The following is an 18,021-nucleotide window of genomic DNA, read 5'->3' as shown; positions in this document are numbered from 1 at the left end:
ACAGTAAGTACAGTAAGGACTGTAAAGTAGTCAAATGGAAGGAGGAGGATGAATTTAAAAACATCTCCTTTGAAATCACATCTTTTCATGATAGACCTGAGTGATAAGAATGAGTCAAGCATGAAAAGACTATGGCAAAAATAAACAAACAAAACATTCCACATAGAACAGTGACTACACTTAAAAATATGGATGGGGCCTCACAAACATAATCTTGAGTTAAAAGGCCAGGTACAAAAGAGTATTTATTAATAATTATTTATTTATAATGTACAAAAAGTGTTGTAATTAATCTCTACTCTTAGAATTCAGAAGTGATTATCCCTGGAGAGTTATTGGATAGGTATGTTGACTTAAAGAAAGACACACAGCATAAGAGTTTAAATTCTATTCAGGGTGTAACTGAGGACTATAGCCCAAGAGAAAGCCACTAAATTGGCTCTGATGTGTTTGTGAAAATTCTGTGAGTCACACAGTTATATGAACACTATGTATTCACACATATGCTGTGGTATGCAGACTTGAAATTTAATTTAAACTAAAAAATTATATTAAACATATGAAATAGATATATTATATCCCAGCTAGATACTTACCCAAGAGTTAACTTTTGTTAAAAAATGATGCCACTCTTCTGATCCAGAACTATAAATGGCACACTTTAAATATATAAAATATATCAACCTATCTAAATTTCATATCATCTGTTATAATAATTAAAGCCCTTCTTTATTATCCCCAGGATTAAATTTCTATTTATATTGCTTTGCATCTTTCTAATATGTACTTAAACATGAATCAAACAACATTTTAAAGCTATATTTGAAGATTTTAATGCTTTTTCCCACTTTTTTAAACATAGCATGCAAAGAAGACATTGAAATTCACTCTCAGTTTAAATCTAAAGCACTATGAAAATTTATTCCTAAAAACAAAACAACACACAATACCAAAATGTGAAGTATCTACACTGAGAATACTGTCTACAATCCAGCAAGTATACCTTAAAACGACAGAGTGGAGACGCTAGAAATTATTGAGATGAGACCAAGGTGAGAAAGAAGGGACTAATATATGGTGCATTTATAGTGAGATTCACGGTACCCGATAATTAAAATTTAATTGTGGACTAGTTATTCTCATTTCAGGTTTAGAAAGTATAAGCTGAGTTTAAGTAACTTGTTCAAGACTACGTGACTGCGTGGTAAAATCATGTCTTTCTAACATATGTTTCCCTAAGACTAAAGATGAAGCATTTAAAAAACAATAATATAAAAAAGTTTGAATACAGCAGAAATACAGCAGATACTATCTTCCTTATAATTTCCTTTAATTAACCAATAATTTATCTTGAAAATCTACAGAGAGCTAAAAATAAGTTTAAAACATTATAAATATACTTTTATTATGTTGGAAGAAAAATGGTTAAGCAGCAGGTCAGGAATCTCCTCTATCCCTTTGCTGGGGGGAAAAGCTCTATCAAACCTTGTAAACATGCTGATGACAGATCTGCAGACAAACTGTTTAATGGTTTTGCCAATAGGAGAGTTGTTATCTGTGGAATCGTTTTAGCAGGGTTTACCTAGTTTGTCTAGTGTGCCTGAAGTAAATACACTTGGAATCCATGAATTTATGTGGCATGGATCCCTGGAAAAATCACATTAGCTATTTAAATATTTAAGTATAAAATGGAGATGACTGAGGGGCTCCCTTCTCTATTATGAATGTGGCTCCATATATTTCTTAGATACTTCTATATTAATCTGGTCAAAGTGTGTCTGATATGGAAAGAAAAGACCTGGAGTGCTACAGTACCTGACCTGGACTTCTCTCTATTTGCCTGTGCCTTGTGATTACTAGGATCCTTGAATTCTTAAATATAGCTTGATAGTAAGTATATTAATTTCCTAGGGCTGCCGAAGTACCACAAATTGAATGGCTTAAAACAACAGAAACATATTCCAAAGGTAGGTGTCTAAAATCAAGGTGTTGGTAGAGACATAAGGGAATCATTCCTTGCCTCATCCTAGCTTCCTATGGTTTGTGGGCAGTTCTTGGCATTCATTAGCTTGTAGCTTTATTGTCTTCCTTTATTACTACATGGCGTTTTCTGTGTGTGTCTTCACATGCCATCTTTTATAAGAACACTCATTATGTTTGATTAAGGGCCTCCCTACTCTGGTATAACCAAATCTCAATTAGTTACATTTGCAATGACACTGTCTCTACATTTTGAGGTACTAGAGGTTAGGATTTCAACATATTTTTTTTGGGGGGGGGGGACACAATTCAACTCATAACATCAGGTAAAGTCTCTGATATTGTGTGAGTATGACTGACAATCAGATCCCTTTTGTTATCTGATTATAGACCAATGGGGTGAAGATAATCTGGTACAACCTTAATTTAATTTCTAAACTGCTAAGAGGAAATACTAAATGTCTTTCAACAAAATATATATAAATAATTAGTATGAGATACATGGTATCTTATTAATTTAAACAAGTATATTCCAACTACTTTTCTAACCTCTTGAGGCAGAGGTCAAAATAATAAAGTACCTAGTACTAGGTAACAATTTAGACTACATGAACTATAAATATGATCAATTTGGGGAACAAATCCTTATGTTTTATCTTAATTTGGGTTCTTCCATAAATAGATACTAACACAGGAATTTAGATACAAGAAATCTCTTTGTGAGTTGAACCCTGGAACTACTTGAGAAAGAAGGGAAGTGAGAAATGAATGGAGTCAAGTCAATAGAAGATGAGTTAATGAGCAAGTTACCCCTGTTGGCAATTGGGATTAATATCACCAGAAGCCGCTAAAACACTGTGCAAAACATGCCACAGAATTTGACTACTGAGGGGCAGGGAATTGAAGAACTTACATATAACCCCTTGCCCTGCAAATAAAAGTTGGAGAAATTACCTACAACCCCTGGGACTCCAGGAGCTCCAGTGAATTACCTTGCATGCACTTTAAGCTTGCCTTGTGTGACTGCCTAGCATCTTCCCATGGCCAGAGATCTCTCCAGAGCAGAGATGCAGGAAGTTGTTGGTATGTCTAAGTCCTCTATGAAAACTACCTGAGGTGTAGGCCAAAGAGATAGAGTGTGACATTGACAGACTGTGCTACATACATTACCCCTTTTTTGTGAACAGTATCCCTGACATTCTTCATGGAACTCTGGCTTTGTATTTAAGACCTAGGGTGAACTCAATTAAGATCTAGAGTGTTCCTTCACAGAAGCAGTATAAACCTAAAATTGTTCTCCTCTTTTGGGTATGCTCCATGGTGTTTCATGATCTTTTCAGACTCCACATTTTACCCCATGAATTATAATCTACAACATTTCTTGTGAAATATAGATAAAAATCAACCACATTAAAAAAAGTGGACCTTGGCAATAAGTGAAGGTGAATGGAACTGGTCGTGTCAGGATAAAGTAAATAATCCAAGTAAATAATCAAGTAAATACTCCAAACTAGTCCAAGTAAATAAGATAGTCGCAAGTTGGGTGTAGTGAACTAGGAGGTCAAGTGGCTTAGGCCACTTAATATCTGACAACAGAGCAAGAACAAGTGTAGAGATAGATTACATAAACTGTGTCAAATAAATAGAAGATAGCTCACAAGGGGAAAATGGAGAGCTAAGAAAGAAACTAAGACATGAGGCTATTTTCAGGAAACTATGGCATAATGGTCTACTACAGGGGTACTTGGCAATTGTTACTCTGACATCTAATAAGAGCTCTTCTGTTAATATTCCTGGCTCTACATGTCTAATATCCGTGGGTATAAATGGTGTTCATTTAACTCAGATGATGTACATATTGCCCATATTCTTTAAAAGATATACATCCCCCTATAGTGCCTTACAAACAACCTGGAATTTAATGGCAAGGGTCTTAGGCCTTCTCATGGCTGACATATTAATACTTATCAAGTGATTGAGTAGGACTCCTAGTGGTAGAATCTCTGCCTCAAGCACAAGGAGCAGTATGTGCAGCATGAAGTCTCTGGTATATGCACTGGAGTGATGCTTGTGAAAGTCACTGGGGGAGTGTATATGAAAAAGCAGTTTAGCAGATGTAAAAAATAAATCTAACTTTCACACTGTTAAAGATATGATCCAACTACTTTTGATCAAAGTCTCTTTTGAGTCCTATAAATAGATTATGAGAGAAAACTTAGATGAATAAGCCTTTAAAGAGAAGCTTTGACATGTCAGAAGAATCACCAGATCTAATGTTCACCTACCTAGTAACCTATATGTGTTCTGAGAGCCTGCTAATGTGTCAGAACTAGCTTAGTCTCCGATATATTAATAAAGTAGGGAGAGGGAGGCTGGTATATGGTATATCATCTTCCACTGCCATATAATCTGTTCACCATGACTATAAAATGTGGATGATAGCAGGGTTCCTGATGGGCATTGAAGTATACGTAATGATGAAAGAAAAGACAGGTTAACAACAATTTCAATGAGAAAATGTTATTTGAGTATGACTTTATTAATGATATCAAGAAATCACAGAATTTTTAGGGCATGGTTAACTATCTTCTAAGTTGGATGTGCATGTCATTAAAAATTGAAACTCAATTTACTCTTTTATTTTTTTTCTCTGTGTATTTATTATTTTGTGGAATTGACTTGTTGAGACCTCTGCTAATGAGTAAGTATATTCAACAATCTGTTTCTGTGAAGCAACCTGAAAATAAGTCATAGGAACCATGAGTTCTAGGAGAACTATGTCCCTATAATTTATGGCAAGGAATAGCTCCATTTCACCCTAGATTTCATTTGGAGATGTATCTAGTTAAAGCAATAATTATCCTTCTTACTTAACTTCAAAGCTGTTGATACTTCTGCACATACGAATGGCTTTCCCATATGGGAAATTTCAGAGTCTGCCATGGGTCTTGTTTGCACTATTTGTTGACCTTTTCCAAAATGATCAGTTTCTGCTTTGGCTTTTTTTCCCTTTTCAGAATTTTCCTCTTTTTTCTCATTTTTAAAGCAAAATATTGTTTAAATCTAGCAGCCCTATGTCTGATGCTTTGTGTTAATACAGTTCCCCACATATCAATGTTTTCCACATATCAATATTTATGTCAAATTATTTTCTATATGCCCTTTAAGCAAAACCTAGTGCATGTAGTGCTCAGATTTTCTTCACTACTCTTATTTTTCATGGCAGTTTGACATTCATTTTTCATTCTATCAGACTGGGCTACTGCACAGAGGGATTTTAAGGAACATGGCCTAGATATCATTCATAAGGAAGAGGCTATCATACCACTGAAAACACACATAGTTGATGTCACAAGAGATATTATAGTTTCTACTGAAATTTACCTCTTCATTGATATGAACTTTACTTAATGGGGAAATTACTTACTTTTTCTTTTCCCCACTGCTACATTTATCGCTTCCTAGCATAGAGGAGTGTTGTGAAGCAATATGTTTAAAAATACAGTTTCATCATATTACTACACAGACTATGCTAGTAAACATTTCCCAACCTAACACAGTGTCTTATTTCCATTAAAAATATGTTAGCCTTTATTCTCAACAAACCCAGTGCTAAGTAGTTTATGTATTTTTTGTCTTTGACTCTTCACCACAAATCCCAAAAGTACGTATTGCTGTTTTTCCCATATTATAAATAAAAATCCTGAGGCTTAGAGAGATTAAATAATTTGTCCAAAATCACAGAGCTAGGGAATTTGGGGCAAATATTTAAAACTAAGTCACCAGACCTCAGACACCTTGTTCTTAATCATTGTATTACGCTGAGTTCAGAAATTATAACACTATTTTTATTCGATTCTGTCAACTGCTAATAATGAGTACCTAGTAAATATGTGGGTTCACTTCTTTTTAGGTAAAATAAAAGTTTAATTAAACATTTGTATTATCCTCTGTAAATCTCACTACCCTCTCATAGATATAATCCTATCTTTCATTTGCTTTAATGTCTTGTGGAAGACTCCTTTGTCTTTGAAATTCCATTTTTTTAAAAAAAGAAATTTCTACCTGATATTAGTCTTCCTAAGTTTATACTACACAGCGATTTTTTAACAATTAGTATATTATTATTTTTAATTTCATTTAGTTTTCCAGTAATTTCATATATTTTTTCTTATCAGTTTTATTGAGCTATAATTAGCATAAAATAAAATGCACAACAGTAAACTATGCAATGTGTGTGTATACATATATATAAGTATTTCTAGTTGAGTAATTGAACAATTCTATTACTGGCACAAGATGACTAAGTGTTCAATTTAACTTTAGACAATGAAACTACTAAAAATGTTTCCTGGCATATTACTTTTTTAATGGCCTTGCAGCCACACCTGATGCTGTTTTTGTGATAGTATTTCCTTAATGACATTACAAAATCAGATTCATATTTTTCATAGGACTTACAACATTGCATCTTTATTGGACTTGTGTAAATTTAGCATTTTCCATGGTTTTAAATTTGAATGAACGTGCTGTTTTGAAGAGAGAAATTTCTTATATATTTTCAAATAAAAGCAGTAAATGTCTTAGTAGTTAGAGAGGTTGGTACTTACTTAAGCTATATTCTAGGTCAAATACGTAGCAAGCAATAAAAGGATTTAAAAACAAGGTACATGAGAAAAAAATATAAGATGATGTAGAATAGATGGACAATCTTAGATATCATGGTACAGTTCTTAAAGATTAAGAACCAAAATCTTCAACCAAAGATTATAGAAAAGAAAAAATCATGAAGATTAATGAAGGTTTCAAAGTAGTACATAAGGGGGGAAAATGCAAAATTTGGAGAAAGATGGGAGGGAATAGTTAAGCATGCAAATTAATTATATAGACTTATCTAGTCAATATTAATACTATTAATAAAACATGCATTTATGACCTAAGGTTGCAGTTCAATGGAGGGAAAATTATGTATACCAGTAATTTTCCTATAGCCTAACATGAAGCAAATTTTCTAAAATGTAGAAGCTAATATTTCTCCTTTTATTCCTAAGAAGTTTATTATCAAGGATCTCAGAACCTCAGAATGCCTTAAACAATAAGAATAGCTCAGATGATTAAATGTAGCTTTGGATTTTGGATGACTGTACTCCATTTTAATTAGAACCAAGAAATTACAGTAAAGTTTATATTCCTATGGATGATAATAGAAAAAACCCTAACTAAATTCATCTAATATGATCATTGTCTAAAGATAGTAAACTTAATCTTTCAGATTAGGTATTTTGACCTATGTTAACCTATCTTTCAAGCCTGTCACAATGCATTCCTTTGTTTATAAAAGCTCTTTTATTTATACTTATAAAGCTTCCACCAGTGCTTCACAATTCATTTAATACTATTTTGGAATTATAAGCTGACAATGTGCAGAAACTTCTCTGTGTAACATTATCACATATGCCGTATACTATGGTGTTGATAAGTTACATTCTCTGAATCTGTTTATGAAGTGTGTTAAAACATAAGGGTTATATTTTTATGGTCAACTCAAAAATAAATTTAAAGCTAAAAAATATAGACCATTTACCATAATCTCATTTTACAGTAGGAAACTAAAGTCCTGAGAAATTAAATGTGCAGGAACTTACACAACTAGTTAGATGATGATCAGGGAGCTGAACGCAGATTTTCCTGCCTCCCAGTCCAGGGCTTATGCCACCATGTACCTCCTGTGCATGTGCACAGAATACAGTGTTCTCTGCAGATCGTCTGGATTCCTGGATTCTTTCTCTTTTTCTCTGTCTCCATCCAACCTGGAAAGGCAGAACCAGAGAAGAAGATTTGGAATAAATGTTTCCTGCTGAGACCACAACTATCCTGACTTTCAAAAGAGCTAGAAGTTAGTCAACAGCATGAGAAGGAAGGGGTCACTGAGAAATTGGGAACCATAATCGATATTATTCAAAATACTTAGCTTCCTTTGGCCCCTGGATCAGGGAATGAGTCTTACTGGGAATATGGGTGTATAACTCCTACTCATAGGCTTCTGTCCATAATTTTTATTTCATATAATTAGAAATTAGTCATTTGTATAGAACAACATAGTAAAGTGAATCTGAAATTCAGTGGGATTATTGGTTTTAAGGGGAAGTAACTCCATACCTCAAATACCAGTACATGTGATTGCAGTCCCTGGGAATTATCAAAATTTACAAATTATGAGTAATAGTGAATGACAAGTACTGACTCTTCAACCATATTAAATAAGTCTTGAGGCATAGATCCTATTCATTTCTCTCAGTACAATTTTCAGAATACAGTAGTTGCTCAAGAAATCTATATATTTACACAAACTGTAAATTTATCCTTTTGTGTTTATTATTTTAAAATTAACCATTAACATTCCAAGAACTTGTGCAATAATAACTGAATTCTTCTTTTTAAAATTTGCTGTCTTCTGTTGTTTCAAGTCTCACAATTAAATTTATCTGATTATTTTTAAAATCCACATATACTTATAGAGACTCCCCAAAGTATTATTCTACCTTTTCCTTCATTTTCCTGCCAAGTACTTACTGTCTAATCCATGGTTTAAAAATTGTTTTTTTCTATAAAAGAACAGAGAGTGAATATTAGGTTTTACAGGCTGTGCATTCTCTGTTACAATAACGCAACTTAGCCACTGTAATGCAAAAACTGCCATAGACAGTATGTAAATAAAGGAGCCTTATTGCGTTCCAACAAAACTTTATTTATGGAATCTAAAACTTGAATTTCTTATAATTTTCACATGCCATGAATATTATTCCTTTTTTGTGTTTTGTTTTTTGTACCAGCCAGGATATAACAATGATTTTCAAATGTTTTTTATTTTGACCCCACAATGAAAAAGATATTTTACTTTATGACCAAGTGTACATTTATATCCATATATCTAAATAACTATATAGACCTAGATATATATATGTATATATATACATATATATATATTTATCTGTATGTATCGGTGTAAGAATATCATCCATATTGTAGTTTGGTTAAGTACTTCATTCCTTTTCAGGACTGGATAATATTCCATTGCATCAATATACCACATTGTGTTTATATATTCATCAAGAGATGAATATTTGGATAGCTTCCAGCTTTTGGCTATTATTAATAAAGCTGTTAGGAACATTTGTGTACATGTTTTTGTGTGGCTATATGTTTTCAGTTCTCTTGGGTGTATACCTAGGTGTGGAATTGTTAGGTCATTTAGCAACCCTATGCATACATTTTTTTAGGACCTATCAAACTGTTCAAAAGTGGCTGTTGCATTTAAAATTCCCACCAGCATATATGAGGGTTCTGATTTCTTCATATTTTAGCAAACATTTGTTATTTCTGACCTTTTGATTAGAGCTATAGTAGTAGGTGTAAAATGGTGCTTGTTGTGGTTTTAATTTACATTGCCCTTATAACTAAAGATATTGAGTAACTTTTCATGTGCCTGTTGTTTATCTTCTTTGGAGAAATGTCTATTCAAATCCTTTGTATATTATCTTTTTATTGTTTTGTTTTAAGAGTACTTTATATACTCTTGATACAAATCCCTTATCAGATATATGACTGGCATATATTTTCTTTCATTTTTGTGGGTTAACTTTATACTTTCTTGAGAGTATAATTTAAAGCACATGTTAAAAATTTTTTTGATGTGGTACAATTTATCTATTTTGTTCTTTTGTTGTTCTGCTTTTGGTTTCATATCTATGAAATCATTGCCTAACTCAAGGTCACAAAGATCTGCATTTACATTTTCTACAAATTGTATAGTTTTAGATCTCACATTTATGTCTTTGATCTGTTTGATATATTTTTGGTAAATGCTGTGAGGTATGGGTCCAAATCCATTCTTTTTGTATGTGGAGATCTGGTTTGCACAGACATTTATTAAATATTCTCTGCTTTCCCTTGAATTGTCTTTATACTGTTGTTAAAAATCAGTTGACTATAAATGTAAGGGTCTACATCTGAAATCTCAATTACATTCCATTAATCTATATGTCTATCTATATGAAAATACCACATCCTATTGATTATTGTGTGTTTGTAGTAATGTTTTAAAATCAGGAAATGTGAATTCTATAACTTTGTTCTTTTTCAAACTTGCTTTGGCTTCTCAGTGGTCCCAAAAATTCCATACGAATTTTAGGAACAGTTTGTCAATTTCAGCAAAAAAGGAAGCTTGGATTTTGATATGGATTGTGTTGAATCTGTAGATAAATTTGGGGATTATTGACATCTTAACAAAACTAAGTCTTCAGGTCCATGAATACAGGATGTTTTTCCATTGACTTGGGTCTTCTTTAGTTTCTTTGAACAATGTTTTATAGTTTTCAATGTATAAACCTTGGATTTCTTTTATTAAATTTATTTCTGAGGCTTTTATTGTTTTTGATTCTATTGTAAATGGAACTGTTTTCTTAATTTCAATTTTGATTGTTTATTGCCAATGTAAGAAATACAGTTGATTTTTGTATCTTGATCTTGTATCCTGCAGCCTTGTTGAATTCTTTTATCAAATAGTTTTTTCCCGTGGATTACTGAGGATTTACTATATACAAGCTCACGCCATCTTTGAATAGAGTGTTTTAATTTCTTCTGTCCTATCAGGTGCCGTTTATTTCTTTTTTTTCTGGCTAATTTCCCTGGCTAGAGCCTTCAGTACAATGTTGAGTAGAAGTGGTAAGAATGGGCATACTTGTCTTGTTCTTGATGTTAGGAGGAAATCCTTAAGTCTTTCATCATTAAATATGATGTTAGCTATGGATTTTTCATAAATGTTTTTGTCAGGTTGAAAAGTTCTCTTCTATTCCTGGCTTTAGTTTTAGTTTATCATGAAAATGTGTTGGATTTTGTCAAATACTTTTTATTTCCATCAAATTGAGATGATCATTTGTTGTTTTTTTCCTTCATTCTATTAATATGGTATATTACATTGATCAATTTTCTTAGGTTGAACCAATCTTGAAACTTTTATATACTTGAAGCTCTTTTGGTCATGGTGTTCAATTCATTTATACATTGCTGGATCTGTTTTGGTAGTATTTTGATGAAATTTTTTGTTTTTGTTTATTGGTTTTTTCAATTTTGTTATTTTTGTGTGTCTATATTCCTAAGGGATATTGGTCTGTAATTGTAGTTTTGTTACATCTATTGTTTTTCTCTGCTTTTGTTTTTAGGATAACACCAACCTCATAGCAAGACTTTAGAGTGAGCATTTATGCAAATCATGAACTTTAGTTAATACTAATGTATCATTATTGGTTCTTCAGTTATAACAAATGTACCATACTATTACAAGATATTAATGATAGGGAAAACTATGTGGCGTGGGGAAGGTGGAGAGCATATCAGAATTCTCTGTACTATCTGGTTACTTTTTCTATAAATCTAAACTGTTCCAAAAGTAAAGTTTATTAATTAGAAAAAGTCAATTCATCATTGTTGGGAGTACTCCTGAAATTTATATTTTGTTCCACTGATTTACATATCTATGCTTCACCAATATTAACCTATCTTGATTAGTAGCTTTATAGTGACATTGAAATAAACTAGTGTGAGTTCTTAAACTTTCTTCTTTTTCAAAATTGTTCTATCTATCCTAGTTTCTTCACCCTTTGAGAAAAATTGTAGATTCAGCTTGTCAACTTCTGCCAAATAAGCCTGTGGGGTTTTGGGGGGTTTTTGAGAGTTTCAGTTTCAATGAAAATAGGAAAGGTTATATATATATTTTTTTACCAAAGTTATATATACATTATCAGCATGAAGTTTTGAAAAAGTATTGACATTCATTCATTTACAGATGCCACACAAATTTACCTACCTATCTAATAAACAGTATAGATAAAACTCAGAATTTTAGTATATGCGTATTTCTCTTTGCTTGATGCTCACAGTAAATACTTTATGAATGGATAGAGTGGTACAGTTGTTTAATCATTGCTCAACTATATACATTTGTATTTGAAACAGTATGTTATTGAATCCTTTTCAAAAGCAATTGTGACCAGCTGCAACCAATTTGTCTGTTAGTACAATAGAAATAGAAATGAATAAAGTTTTCAACTAGCTAAATTAATGTGCCAAAGTCCGTCCTTAGACACACACACACTCACAGGCATACACAGCTCAAATACAAAATGCAGATGTCAAGGATTAAACATGTAGATATTATATGTGATAGTGATTGTTCATACTTCGGAAGTAAAGAAGACCAATTTGCAGTCAAGTAAAAGTTCTCCCTGAATAATCAAAATGCTGATGTGATCTGGTAGCTGAACAACTACTTTATTCCTGTCTTTAAATTTTTATTCTGCTTTTGTGGAATGAAGTATGAATCAGTCATTGGGAAATTTGCATCACTACAGCTTTTTAGTTAGTTTTAATCCCAGTTCTTAATTGACTATATTTCTAACATTGATGCTTATAACAGTTCATATCTATTGGGACCTGACTAGTCAAAACCGGTTCTTAAAGTTTTACCAATGAAGGAATACAAAATTTGGGGTGCATACTCCAAATATTATAAGATAGCAGTTGAAAATAGGAAAGCTAAAAGCTTAGTCAAGGTCATCTTAAAAATCCTTATACTCTGGTGTTCCTTTATAATTGGCAGTTACATGAAATTTTCATTCCCTAAATTATTTCTATGGAGAAATGTATCTTTAAGATAAATTTATCTTAAGAATGTATTTGATATGTAAAGTTAAATAGACTGCCAAATAGTTATGAAGTTCCCAGAGAACTAATATAATTTTTGGAGATCTACCAATATTAGGCAGATAAGTCATTCACTTAGGGTATGTCAGGTCATTTTTGAATTCCAAGTAAATAAAAATGGACTAAAAGAAATCACTACACTTCGCCCTTTATATTTAAGTAACTATTATTTATTTGCAAAGATCTTCTTTTACATTTTTTGATAAAAGCTATCAATTTTAAATACGTAATCAGTGTACATTCCAAAATGCATATTAGAAAATGCACGTACACAAGAAAAATAAAACTAAAAATGGATACACAGAAACTTAAAATGTTTTTTCTATTAATTATTATTGAAACGCCCTGCTCATGACTGCTATGTAACTAAACTCTTATTTCTCTTCATACTTGAAATGTTTTCTTTTTCTTTTCTGAGGTCTTCTTATTCCATTTAAATTTTAAATATATGTAATCAGTGGTTCCCAAGTTCCGTAGGATAAAGTTTGTGCCATTTAACAGAGCATAAAATGCCCCCTGTGATCTTACCTTTGCTAGCACTCTAGCCTTATCTCTTTTAATTCACATTAATCTCCAGCAATACCATTTTTATTAGCATTCCCCAAAAGTGAAATACTTAGGTATAAATCTAACAAAACATGTAGAAGATCTATATGAGGGAACTACAAAACTCTTACAAAATCAAAGAACTAAATAAATGGAGAGATAGTCCATGTTCATGGATAGGAAGACTCAATGTTGTCAATATGGCAGTTCTTCCCAACTTGATCTATAGATTCAATGCAACCCGAATCAAAATCTCAGGACCTTTACAGTTGCTATTCCCTCTTCTTAGTACACTCTACCTCCAACCCTTCATCCAACAGGTTTTTCTCAGCTTTCAAGCCTTGGCAATATCATCTGACAAGAGCCATCCCAGATCACCTTATCTAATGTAACCCTAAAACTCACTCTATCACATCATCATTTTCTTTCTGCCATGGCACTCACCAGAATGTCAGCTCCAGGAAAGGGAGGTCATCCATCTGAATTAAATTCTCCTTCATTACTCCTGCCCCTTTCCCTTTTTTGTCTGGTATAGACTTAATTCATCTTGTGGTCTCAGCTTAGGTGTCACTTCCCCAAGGAAAGCTCTCCAAGCTCCTCAAATCCAGATTAGGTTTCCTGCCATAAGTCTTATCCCTGACAGCATTTAAGACCTGTATCCTTGTCTGTGGCATACCATCAGGGAAGGGGTATTTTCCCCACCACCTACCAAAGGGCCAGGAACATAAGAGGTGCTTAAAAATATTTGTTAAAGAATGAAAAAGGCAGAAGGCAGAAAAAAATAGGAGTCTATGACTGTTAGTCATAAAGTAGTAAGATTTAGTAGTAAGAGGGAACACATTTTGTGAGAAAGGGAGATCTGATATTGTATGTCAGTTTCCCAACTGATGCTCCTTATTTGTCCTCCATGGCTGTGTCAACAGAACTCTCCTCTTTCCTGCCTTAAATAGATACTTAACCTTGGCTTTGCTGTTTTGGCTTGTAAAATGATTCTCTCTTCTTTGGTTATAGCACCCAATTTCTCTTTAAAGAATTACCCTCCCCCATTTTGTATAGTCCTAAAGGGACTATAAATCAGGTCCTGCCCTCTCTTAGTTAAGACTCAATGAGATTCTCTCCTTGACTTTGAAAAACTGAGTGTCCTAAGAGCAATCACCTGATGCTCACCATTCCTGCAGTGGCACTAAGTTAGTTCCTGCTTCCTAGATACCTGGGCTGCCCTGGTTTCTGTGCTTTTAACTTGTCCTTGTTCTCAAACCTTATTATGAACTACTAGAAATGTCCTTCTAATAAATCCCCATTTTATGTAATAAGCCATTGTCAATTTCTGGTACTTGCAAAGAACAAAAGAACAAAAGCTAACAGAAAAAGAGAAAAAGAAAGAAGAAAGGGGAAAGGGAGGGGGGACGGGAGGGAGGGAGGGAGGAGAAAGAGAAGAAAAAGAAATGCAAGATATATATATCATTTTAAATTTTCTAGCAGCCTCATTAAAAAAAGAAACATGAAATTAATTGTAATGCTAGGTTTTATTTAGACCAATACATCCAAACTCAGTATTTCAACATGTAGTCAATATAAAAAATATAAATATTTTACTTTCTTCAAGTCTTTGAAATGTGGTATATATTTTACACTTACAGCCCATCTCAATGCAGACAATAAATTTGCAAGGCTAAAGTGAAATGCAGTCCTTCCAAAACAATGAAATGTGTATAACAGGAAAATATTTTACACTGCTATAGTTTTTAAATTTACTAAATTTAAATATTCTGTTACTCAGTCACATTAGCCACCTTTCAAGTGCTCAGTAGCAACATATGACTAGGCTTACTGTACTGGGCTGCACAGCCTTAGACATGATCAGCTCCAAGATTGAAGAGACTCAGGGGATGTGTTCTTGATGGATTTAGTAACTGGAAGGAATTGGAGGTTTTCACACTTCCAACAAATTCCATTATGAAGGATTCAGAATTGTGTGAAGACCTATGAAAATATCTCTTCCCCCAAAATGATGTTTGCTTGGCTGGGTAACTAAAACAGGTTAACACATTATTGAGTGTGAAACCAATCCTCTGTATTCTACAATTCAATAGCATAGAGAGATCAAGGAGTTATCTTCCCTGTCTGGGAGTTTAATTCAAAGTTAAAATTACATTATTACTTTTAAATCACTTCTCATTTATTACATTTTGATGGCTAGAAAGAGACTTTGGGGATTAGCTTTAATTATAAGTATTTTCTATGTCAAATAAAAATGTAGAAGTTTGAAGTTTGAAGAATTTGACCTTCATCCCTCAGACAATGACAGTCATTGTAAATTGTGGAGTAGGTCAGTGGCCATGATGAGGCCAATGTTTCAGGAAAAGGAATCAGAATCCAGTGTGCAAGCAGACTGGTAACAACAGAGGTCCAGAGGGAAGGTCTGGAGCTTCCAGCATCCTTAGCTGGTGTACATATGCTCTCACTTCTGTCAAGAATTGTTTTCCTCTTAAGCTGATAAGACATGTGCCTATCCTTCAAGATCATATTCATAGTCAGCTCTGTTTCCCAGATGCAGACTACAGAATGGATCACTTCTTCACCTTTGCTCCACAGAACCTCTTTCAAAATCCTGAAAAGTCAAATTCACAGAGGCAGGAAGTGGTATAGTGGTTACCAGGGGAGGAGGGAATGAGAAGTTATTGTTCAATGGGTAGAGTTTCAGTTTTGCAAGATGAAAAGTTTTCTGTGGATATATCGGAGTTACAGAGGCACAAAACTAAATGATTGGAAGGCCTTTCCCCAGGCTAACTCCTCCCCTTTCAGATCTCAACTTAAATGTCCCACTTTTAAGAGTCCTTCCCTCTTCCAGGCCAGAATGGTTTAGGTGCCCTTGCTATACCCTCTCATGAGCCCCATACTTTTCATGTAGGGCTCTTATTATAATTGTAATCAATACCTAATTTTGTGTCATATTAGTTTGCTAGGGCTCCCATAACAAAACAGTATGACCAGGTGGCTTAAACCACAAAACTTTATTTTCTCACAGTTCTGGAGGCTGGAAGTTCAAGATGAAGACACAGGCAGGTTTGGTTTCTTCTGAGGCCTCTCTCCTTGGCTTTCAAATGTCCACCTTCTCACTGTGTCTTTCCCCTGTGCATGTGCATTCCTGGTATCTCCCTGTGTGTTCAAATTTCTTCTTATAAGGACACCAGTCAGATTAGATTGGGACCCACTCTAAGGGCCTCACTTTAACTTAATCACCTCTTTACAGGTCCTGTTTCCAAATACAGCCACATTCTGAAACAAAATTCTGATGAATTTTGGAGGGACACAATTCAACCCATAACATGGGATCACCTCTGTTGTTCCCACTTGGTAAATTCTATGACAACTCATCTCGTTCTCATTTCAGGACCTTTACAGTTGCTATTCCCTCTTCTTAGTACACTCTACCTCCAACCCTTCATCCAACAGGTTTTTCTCAGCTTTCAAGCCTTGGCAATATCATCTGACAAGAGCCATCCCAGATCACCTTATCTAATGTAACCCTAAAAGTCACTCTATCACATCATCATTTTCTTTCTGCCATGGCACTCACCAGAATGTCAGCTCCAAGAAAGGGAGGTCATGTGGTTTTACGCGCTAGTGTAGCTCAGAGATTAGCCCAGCGTTTCACATGCACATGCGAATGAGTAAGTTTCTATAACCACTTACCACATTATCATGACTTTCTGAGAAAACCTGCCAGGGCATGGCCATGTTTTATTCATGTGTCAGCTCTCTGGTCAACCTCAGCTCTAACACTTACTAGCTGTGTAAACTCTGGTAAGTCCCTTAACCTCTCTGGGCCTCAGGTTCCCAAACAAATACCTTCTTCAGAGTTCTTATGAGGATTAAATAAAATAATACACGTGGGATACCCAGCATAAGAATTCGGCATACAGTGCACGCTATCAGCTGAAAAACTATTAGGTTGGGTGTTTTCCAAAGTGTGGCAGCTGTGAACGGTGTGACAACTGTCTTTCGGTGGTACACGGAGCATTAGAAGTATCATCTTGGCAACGTTCTTTTAATTCCTCGGATTGAAACAAGGTCATGTTCTCATGCTCGTATGTCTTTGACATCTACCTCTTCCTATTCTTCCTCGTTCACAGATCATTTAGGTTCAGAGACGCACACACCACTTAACAGGTGGATTTAACACTGTTTGTAAGGGCCATTCTGCGGCCAGGCCGCCTGGGTGCATCCCCCACCTCCCTCCCTCCCTCTGGCTTTGGGCTAAGTTCTGGAACCTGCCTGTACCTCAGTTTACTCAACTGTAACAAGGGGATAATGACCGCCCCATAGGGTTATCGAGAATATAAAATGAACTTATGACACGTAAAGTGATGCAGAACATAAAAAGCCCGCCAGCCACGTCAGAAACACGTGAAAGAAACGGTCGGGGGGTGGGGGGGCGACGGCTGGTGTGGCAACTATCTCAAAGGTCTCACCAGGGCGACTGGGTCGGCGAGGCAGGACGGGGTCCGTGAGGCGGGCGGCGCTCAGCCGGTGCGCGGCCTGAGGGGCCCGGTCGAAGCCCTCGGGGAAGGCCGACAGCGGCCAGGACTCCGGCCTTCTGCGGCTGAGGCCTCTTTGGGGGTCTCCCTCCCGGCGTCAAGTCACTCTCACTCCTGCTTTGGCGGCCGCGCCTCTCCCCTGAGCTTCTTCACTAGGCGAGCGCTCCCGGAGGCGACGCGCGAAAAGCGCGGG

General features: G+C 34.9%; 1 long non-coding RNA gene across 2 annotated transcripts in view; it reads right to left on the bottom strand.

Annotated features, from left to right (window-relative positions):
• LOC309626046 overlaps window positions 1-18,021 on the bottom strand; it is a 39,250-nt gene extending 21,229 nt beyond the window's left edge. For both annotated transcript variants that reach the window (XR_014242934.1, XR_014242935.1), the window contains exons 1-2: window positions 17,763-18,021; window positions 7,626-7,790 (exon numbers count right to left, since the gene is read on the bottom strand). This is a non-coding gene — a long non-coding RNA (uncharacterized lncRNA). The remainder of the gene's footprint in view (window positions 1-7,625; window positions 7,791-17,762) is intronic.

Source organism: Balaenoptera borealis (assembly GCF_965194805.1).
Source record: "Balaenoptera borealis genome assembly, chromosome: 3".
Taxonomy (NCBI): Eukaryota; Metazoa; Chordata; class Mammalia; order Artiodactyla; family Balaenopteridae; genus Balaenoptera; species Balaenoptera borealis.
The sequence above is the reverse complement of the archived record's forward strand: the minus strand, read 5'-3'. Positions and strand labels throughout refer to the sequence as shown.